Source organism: Podarcis tiliguerta, assembly GCF_965153285.1.
Source record: "Podarcis tiliguerta genome assembly, chromosome: 4".
Classification (NCBI taxonomy): Eukaryota; Metazoa; Chordata; class Lepidosauria; order Squamata; family Lacertidae; genus Podarcis; species Podarcis tiliguerta.
This window is the reverse complement of record NC_139537.1, coordinates 22,693,904-22,702,203: the sequence shown is the minus strand read 5'-3', so window position 1 is coordinate 22,702,203 and position 8,300 is coordinate 22,693,904. Positions and strand designations below refer to the sequence as shown.

Genomic DNA, 8,300 nt, shown 5'->3' with positions numbered 1-8,300 from the left:
ACGCCGCCTACTGTGCAAGAAAGCTCTGTGGCTCTGCAGGGCCGACTTACCACACGTGGAAGTGAGTGAAGTAACACACTTTACCATATAAAGAGCAAGTCTCCCAAATAAGACCATGAAGTCCAAATTCTAAATTGCATTGCTGTGCCTACCACAAGTTGTGAGTCAGCCAAGAACTTGACAATCCCCATTTTTTAATTATTATTTTTTTGCACCCCTGGGCAGATGGGCATCAGAAGCAAGACTTAATTTTATTGGCTGACTGACAGGCCACAATAGTGTTGCTGCGAAAGGCTACCTAAGATGAAGAAATCTTGTGTCCAATTGAAGTATTCATGAGCAAAAACAACAACAAAAAACTTTAAACAACCTGGTTCCAATCCTGCAAAGACTCTCTAGAGTAAACGCAAGGCCTGAGAGCTGTTTTCATATCACATGTTATCAGCTTGCTCTATCCGCACTGCCAGTGAATATAATGATTGAGTCAGCATCTGAGCTGCATTATGATTCGTGATAATGGCGCTGTGTCATCCTGTGATGTACTCGTCTACATTTAAGAGGTCAAACCTGTACAGCAGCCCTATATTGCATTTGATCTGGGGCAGAAACAAATCCAGACACGCCCTTAGCCGTCTAGCCCACCTTGAGCCCTTGGTACAATATGAGCACTGATTTATTTGCTTTTAAAAAAACAAAAACTAATTAATTTAATTAGCCTCTCTCTCTTTCAGGACTCAGGCACCTTAAATGGTTTTCACCAGAACCTCCACTGCCGGTGACTCAGCCTACCATCCCATATTGCCTCACCCACTTTTCATCCTAATAACAGCAGACTACAGCCAAGTAATGTCATCAGGACAGTGAACTCCCTTTGTGCAGCTGGAAACCGGAATGCCATCATCTGTAGCTGCTGTTTCGCCAGCTGCTTTGGCAGCCAGGGACATCAACAGAAGCCTCTCTGCTGTCATCTAGTGCTTTGCTGTGCAACTGCAAGTCATCCTGGTAGCTGGAACAGTATTTCTTATAAGGTCGCTAACAATAAGTGAGAGCAAAACAGTAACTGCAATTTATTTGTTTTTGAATCATCCACTGCCCTGAGTACCTTTATAAGAAATTCAATCAGTTTTACAAATCGATTAAAAAAAATGATGCTCAGGCAGCAGATTCTTTCTTGGAAGAGGCATTTGCTCAACTCTCTTCTGAGATCACAGCGTCATCGCTCATCATCACCTGTGGGTGGCAAATAGAAGAGGCATTTGGCTAATTCTTCCTATGAAATCCTAGAGGAGAATGTGAAAGCATTGCTTCCTTCATTGGTGCTAATGGAAGTACTCCTCGTGGAGCAACCATAGCAGGTGTAATGGGGGCGATTTGGATCAGGACAATGGAGGAATCAAAGGCTCAAAGTCTTCACACACACACACATCATAGTCTCCATACAGCCCTCAGCCCCTGTGGTTGCTCCTGACAGTATATTGTCTGAAATTTGACTCTTGTTTCCAATGGTTTGTTAATGTTTTAAAACAAAGAATCTCCCTCCTTCAGAGCTATTATTTTCCTAGTTTGCCAATTTATTGCAGTACAGAACAATGAATTTGGGCTGGGGACAGGCAGAGGGTGCTAAGCTGAAAAAAAGTGAAAATTACGTAACAAAATTGTTAATTTAAATAAAAAGCCAGTGTCCTTAATACATGTTTTCTGCAAAGAAATGGGTTCTGAACACAAAACTCTATTTTCCCCCATAGAAGTGAGGTGATCATCATGAGGACAATTGCTCACAAGGCTGTGTCTTTATTTCACAATAGCTCAGTCCCTGTGCAGAGGAAACCCACCCATACCCCCCTAAATATTGCAAAAAGGAAGGAAGGAAAAGTGAGAGAAGAGTCAGAAGATGAGGGCAAGTTGAATCTTTCTGGATGCCACATGGATGCTGTTTGGTAGAAACAAAATGCAAATATAATAGTTGTGCTGTCTTGCCCACTTGCTAAGAATCAAATACAGGCTTTTCTGAAGAGGAAAAACCTATTTGATGGGAAGCAAAGAGAAGGCACAGCTACTAGAAGGGACAATACAATGAAATATGGGTTCACTATTTTTTTGAGGGGGGGAGGAATAGCATGTCAGTACCTCAGCGTGTGAAATGTGGCAAGACATTAGCAATTCCTTATCCAAAGCCCACTGAGGTGAACTTTTAAGGGAAACTGATAATTTAACCACTCGGGAGACTATTCAATAAATATTTTTGATCATTACATAAAAAACTAAGCTAAATGTTCATTTGGCTCATGCTGATACCAGATGCATCAGGGTGTTAAAAAGCTCCTTTAGCTTTTTAATAATTGCATTAAAAGAGGGGATTTCAGCAGGAATGGATTGATATATCACAACGCAGTATTTTCCCCCCATAGAACAATTACCCAAATCCCTCACTTGCATCTCCTCAGCCTAGCTTTGCATCACCAGTGCACTGTACACTCATTAACTCTCAGCTACTAATGACACCCATGACAATTAGCTAAGCAGTGGTGTCCAGTCATGAATACAGCCGCCCTGTGTAAGATGACAATGCTACCCAGGATTGTCACCATTGCTCCAGACAAGATGTGTGATCAACTGTCCTTCCACACCTTCCCTTTTCTTTAAAGAAAGGGTCACAGGGTTCTCCCAGACAGGGTTTTATTCTACAAGGGGGGGGACCCCAAACCAAACAAAAAATATACCCTTCTCAAAAAAAAGGTGCAATCCTCTATTTCGCTCAATGTGAGACCTGATTACTGACTGGATCAGACTGGGAAGGCTTGTGCACATCCTGATATTTATTATTATTATTAAATAAAAAAGATGTGCATACATAGAGACACAGAAAACCTATATGCCTGGGAACAGGGAAAACTAGTGGAGAACAGGGAGTGACAAGTAAAACACTCCACAGTGCAGATCCCTTCTGTCAAGAGATGTGGAGGAGTCACAATGGATATCCAGGGCTAATAAACAACAACCAGGATGATGTGGAAGAACTATCATTGCAAACCAATACACACAAAGATTAGATCGGATTAACTGGTTTGTGGTAGAAGAGCTCCTTCTGCAAGCAACCTCAGGTAGCCAGGCAGTGGAAGGCTGGGCACAGCGGAGGATGGTGTCTTTAAGAAATGCGGCTTATTGTACACATATTTACACCTAGGTCTGCTTTGGAGAGAGTTCAGGGCATTGCATCTCAAGAGGGGCTTGTTCCCCACAGCAGTGCAACACTTGAGCCTGAGACATCCTCAATGCTATCTCCATGCCTCTGTCGCAGCCTGCCAAGATAGTTCTGCTTTCACCTGCATGGAGTTCTGGCTCACATCCTTTCTCCTTCCCAAGAACCCTTCCTCCAAGGAGCTCCTCCCCACCGTCTGCTCACCCACCCACCCCTTATCTAGACCTCTTGTTTTTCAAAAGGACAACATTTCTCCTGTGTGATATCACGCCTCCTGTAACCTCCCAAACTCTATTTCTTCTGCTAACTAACACACAGCTGGAAGAAGGACAGCACCTGCCTGGTCAATTGTCCTTTAATGCTCTGGCATTCCTGCACCCTCAAGGTCCCTTCCAACTCTACAATTCTATGATTCCATGGCATTTAGTTCTCCTTAATGGCATCACTATCAGTGATCTCCTGAACAGCAGAACTGGTTCAGCCTGTATTTCAAATCTGACACCTGGCGTCTTCCCTTTAATACTCCAAATATTATTCAAATTCTACCGTTTATTAATTTCTAACATTCACTAGCTCTAGCAGTGATAAGTGCCCTTGCACCTCCAAACTTGATCACCCCAGATCTGTATCAATAAGAAGCTGCCTCACACATTACTGAGTCAGGCCATTGGTTGATCTAGCTCAACTATGCTGACACACTTGAGTGAATGAACCCAATGAACTTAAAGGAACAAGAACCTGAGAACCTGAGGTGATTCACACTCCCCTTTCCTTGGTAGTTGTCTTTGCAAAGGTTTTATGAAAAATAAAAATAAAATGTTTTGTTGATGCTGATTAATAGGAGTTCTCCAGGATATGGGTCTCTCTCAGCCCTACCTAGAGATGTCTGGGATCAAACCTGAGACCTTCTGCATGCAAAGAAGATGCTCTACCACTGAACTAGTGTCCTTCAAGGAGACTGCTGGAAAAGGTGGTAGAAAGGATGAAGAGAAATCCTTTGGCAAAGAAGCAATATCCCAGGTTACCAGGCCCATACCTCAATTGGTTCCTGGTCATGACCCTATAAGCAGTTCAAGGAAAGGATCTACCCAACAAGACTGTGGAAAATTGAAGTGGATGCTTTGGGCAGATATACTTTCAGGGATGCCAGTGAATCAGACGGCAATCCAAGCATTTCACTATGGCATCCTCAGCAGCACAAAAACTCCAACTTAACTCCACAGCTTTTGGTGAATGCTGAAGACGCACCTCTTTACCCTGGCTTTTGACACCTAAGATGCACATTACTAGGACCCACCCTATTTTTGTGATTGTAAGTTTGTTTTAAACTCTTTTTAATGTTGCATTTTTAATTGATGTACCCCGCCCTGGGACCTTAGGCTGAAGGGTGGGTAGTAAATTAAACTAATCCTCGTCATCATCCTGGGCACAGATCTGGACTGGCACAAGCTCTTTGGCAACAGTGCTTCTCCTTCAGATGCTATGTCTTACAGAGAGCTTTAGCAATTCTATGAAGGAATGAACTCCTCCTGCCCTCTCTTGCATCATCCTATAAATCTGGGGTTTTTTGCCCCACAGAAGACACAGTCATGCACCAGAGGCTTCCTGTAACTATCAGACATCAACACATCAGGTGGGGCTTTTTCCAGTTCCCAGGAAGCAGAATTGCACTCCAGTGTCAGTAATGCAAGACCATGTAGCTAGACAATCGACAGGAGTTGGTTTTCCAGCGAAGTCAAAGAGACATGTTGCAAACTCTGAAGAACTTGTTACACCATGGAAGGTATTTAATTATCTGACCTCCGGAATGCGTGTTTACTTAACAGCCCAATCCGTTGTGAAGACTAGACTTCACCTTAATGACAGGTGATTTCCTGCTGTCTTTAATGTGGGCTTCAGTTTCAACAAGGGTTTGCCAAAGACTGAGTGTACAAGTTGCTGAGATATAGATCTCTTCCAAGGAATAACTTTGGTTAGCCAGCTGGCGCCCCAGAGCTCCATTCACTCCCCAGACTCTTGTTATTTGCCCTTTACATAACAGTTTATCCCATCAAGCCCATCTATTATGCATTTTCTCTGCAAAACTAGGGCAACCGCAATAGGCTCTTTAATTCTTCCCCCATGTGAATGGCAATGGAAGCTCTACTTGAGCAGCCGAGATGCACAAAGCAGGCTTTGGTTGCTATTCAAAAAAGGAGAGGGGGTTGAAAATCCCTTGACCTGTGTCTTGGCTTATGCAGGCGTGAACTGCGGTTGCTGGCCTTTGCCCCTTGGTTTCAAGTTTAAATGAATTACCAACCAGAAAAAACACTGTTAGATAAAGCGTTCAGTGAAAGATGGTATGCATGTGATCTGCCATTCTGTTAATAATAATAATAATAATAATAATAATAATTGCACAATTTATATACTGCTTTAACTACAATAGTCTCTAAGTGGTTTACAAGGGTTCAGTACAAAAGGTAAAAATCAGTTTAAACTATAAAATCATACTTCATTTAAAATGCCTGCTGGATTTTAAATTTTTTTTAATGTTTTCAGTAGGTGCCATTAGGTTCATTAGGGAGGGAGCTAAACTGACCTTTGCTGGAAGTTCCATTAAATTGAGCCTGCAGTGCCAAACACAAGGCTCCTGGTGGATATGAACCATATTGTACATCTATGGGGAACAACTAACAGTCACTCCCCCCCACCAAACCTCTGCTATTGGGCAGGGATATGAGGGATTAGGAAGTCCCTGAAGTATCCTGGACCCCAATTGTTATGTGCTGTTTAAATTAATGAAGGAACCTTGCACCTCACACGTTGCCTATTCAGTGTTGTTGCTTAGTAAGCTTAAAGGCTGCCATTTTCCACCTATCATATGCGCAATGTGACCCGAGTCTTGACCTTTCCAATAAATAAAACATGGAGATAATGAATAAATGCTGCTATTACATTTAAGGGCTAAGCACTGGATTCAATTGCTGTTCTTGGATCAAAAGTTGGCACATCTCTGGGCTCTGGCCCAGGCTTCACTGGGCTTGACCAGTTTTGCAATACAAGTATCATCCACTTTGCCTGTGACTCACCAGTCCCTTATTCAGCTCCAGTCAGTAATTAAGGTCTTTCAGAGACTTTAAAAACACACAAACAGATAAAATGTTTATGTAGCATCCTTCGCCCTCCATAAAATGCTGCAGGACATTGCAAAATGAAGTGCTAGAAAATGAACAGCAATTATGAACCATCAAATGCAACTTTTAATTCTGGTTCTTTCATCAACATAAAGCGAAGACGCAAAAAAGAGGTCTACCTCTCTACAGAAAGTTCACACTAGGTCCATACATTGTTACAGAAAAATAAAAAGCACCTAACTTCTTTTTAGTTAATTCCTTCGCAAGATGAGAATTGCTTGGCTTTTAGTTGAATAAACTAACTTATTTTTACTTCTCCAGTTTGCATATGGTGGTTAAACTAGTGGCTTTTCTTAAACTGTAGAGGTCTCAGTTACTTTTGTTTAGCATATGTCACCTCATCAAATTAAGGATACTCTTTTCACCGATAAATGCAAAACACATAGAGCAATAGCCAGTGTTAGTCATACGCATTCTTGTTTTTCTATCTGTTGTCTAATCCTCACCTGTCCTTCAGCCACATTGTTTCTAGGCTAACAGCATTCCTTGGGTTGCAAACATTATGATAACAAAGAGACTTGGGGCATCTTAAAGACCGGAGGTGGCATACAAGGAAATTCGCCCATTTGTGCAATGGGTGCCTTGTTCCTCTTCTGTCACCTCCAGCCACCCCACAAAATCTCCACTGGAGAAGCCTCCAGAGAAGATTTGGGGAAACATGCAGGGTTCTGCTTGGAGGAGGTGAGGAACACAAAGCCTTTTTTGCACAAGCAGACACCTGCTTGTACTATATCAGAAGATCAACGTAACAAAGTTATTATGGCATTCATTAACTTCTCTCCATCAGATGCATGAAGTGTTATCTAAGTTGGGTGAGTAGGGAATTGCGAGGTCAGAAGGAAAGGAAATGCAGAAAAGGACATTATCATTACATTATCAGCAGGATACATTCATAAAAATCACCTGTTATGCTGATAACACAGAGTTTTTTCTCTTTTTTAAGTTTTTATTTATACTTTTCATGTTTATACATTTCATTAGTTTTACAATCAATTTACCATTTCAAAATTTGACTTCCTTCCCCCTCTTTCCGCAGTTCCTTAATTTTTTGAAAATATCCTCTGCATATCCAAATTCATTTCACTTGCTCATTTGATTATCTACTGTAAATATATACTCTTGTGAAACTGCAGGTTATTACAATAATCCTGATAATGTTTTATCTGTTTACCATTTATCTGTAAATATTCAATAAACCATTTCCATTCTTTTATTAAAAAAAAGTTTGTTATCTTGATTTCTTATACTTCCGGTAAATTTTGCCATTTATGCAAATTCCATGAGTTTTCTTTACTGGGACTTCTGCTTCTTTCCACATTTGGACAAGTAGCATTCTTGCTGCTGTAGTAGCATGCATAAATAAATTTCTATACAATTTAGGTAGGTCTGTCCCTGTAATTCCCAAAAGAAACTTTTGGAAGATATATTTTGGGAGATAACACAGAGATCTTGGCACCACAGGGGACAGCACTGAGCCTCTATTTCAACAGTTTAACTTTGCAGCTTTGTCTGGGTAACAGAAATGCTTGTGAACATTTTGTGGTGTTATTCCAGCGCAGCCAGTTGGTTTCAGCGTAAGTACACCCATATTGCTTAATACTAATTATGCACTTAGAAGCACATATAGTAGCCGACATAATGTGTAGTTTGGTTCAAAGGGGGTGGGGGTGGAAATCTACTCAAAAACACCATCTAGAGTACAATGTTGTCACTGCTCAATACAGTGGTACCTTGGGTTAAGTACTTAATTCGTTCCGGAGGTCCGTTCTTAACCTGAAATTGTTCTTAACCTGAAGACCACTTTAGCTAATGGGGCCTCCTGCTGCCGCCGTGCCGCTAGAGCACAATTTCTGTTCTCAACCTGAAGCAAAGTTCTTAACCTGAAGCACTATTTCTGGGTTAGCGGAGTCCGTAACCTGAAGCGT

General features: G+C 41.5%; 1 long non-coding RNA gene across 1 annotated transcript; it reads left to right on the top strand.

Moving 5' to 3' along the window:
- The first annotated feature begins 416 nt into the window (after window positions 1-416).
- Window positions 417-1,870, top strand: LOC310675856. The gene is made up of 3 exons (XR_014510248.1): window positions 417-654; window positions 732-1,002; window positions 1,806-1,870. It is a non-coding gene; the product is annotated as an uncharacterized lncRNA (long non-coding RNA).
- Window positions 1,871-8,300: the final 6,430 nt, after the last annotated feature.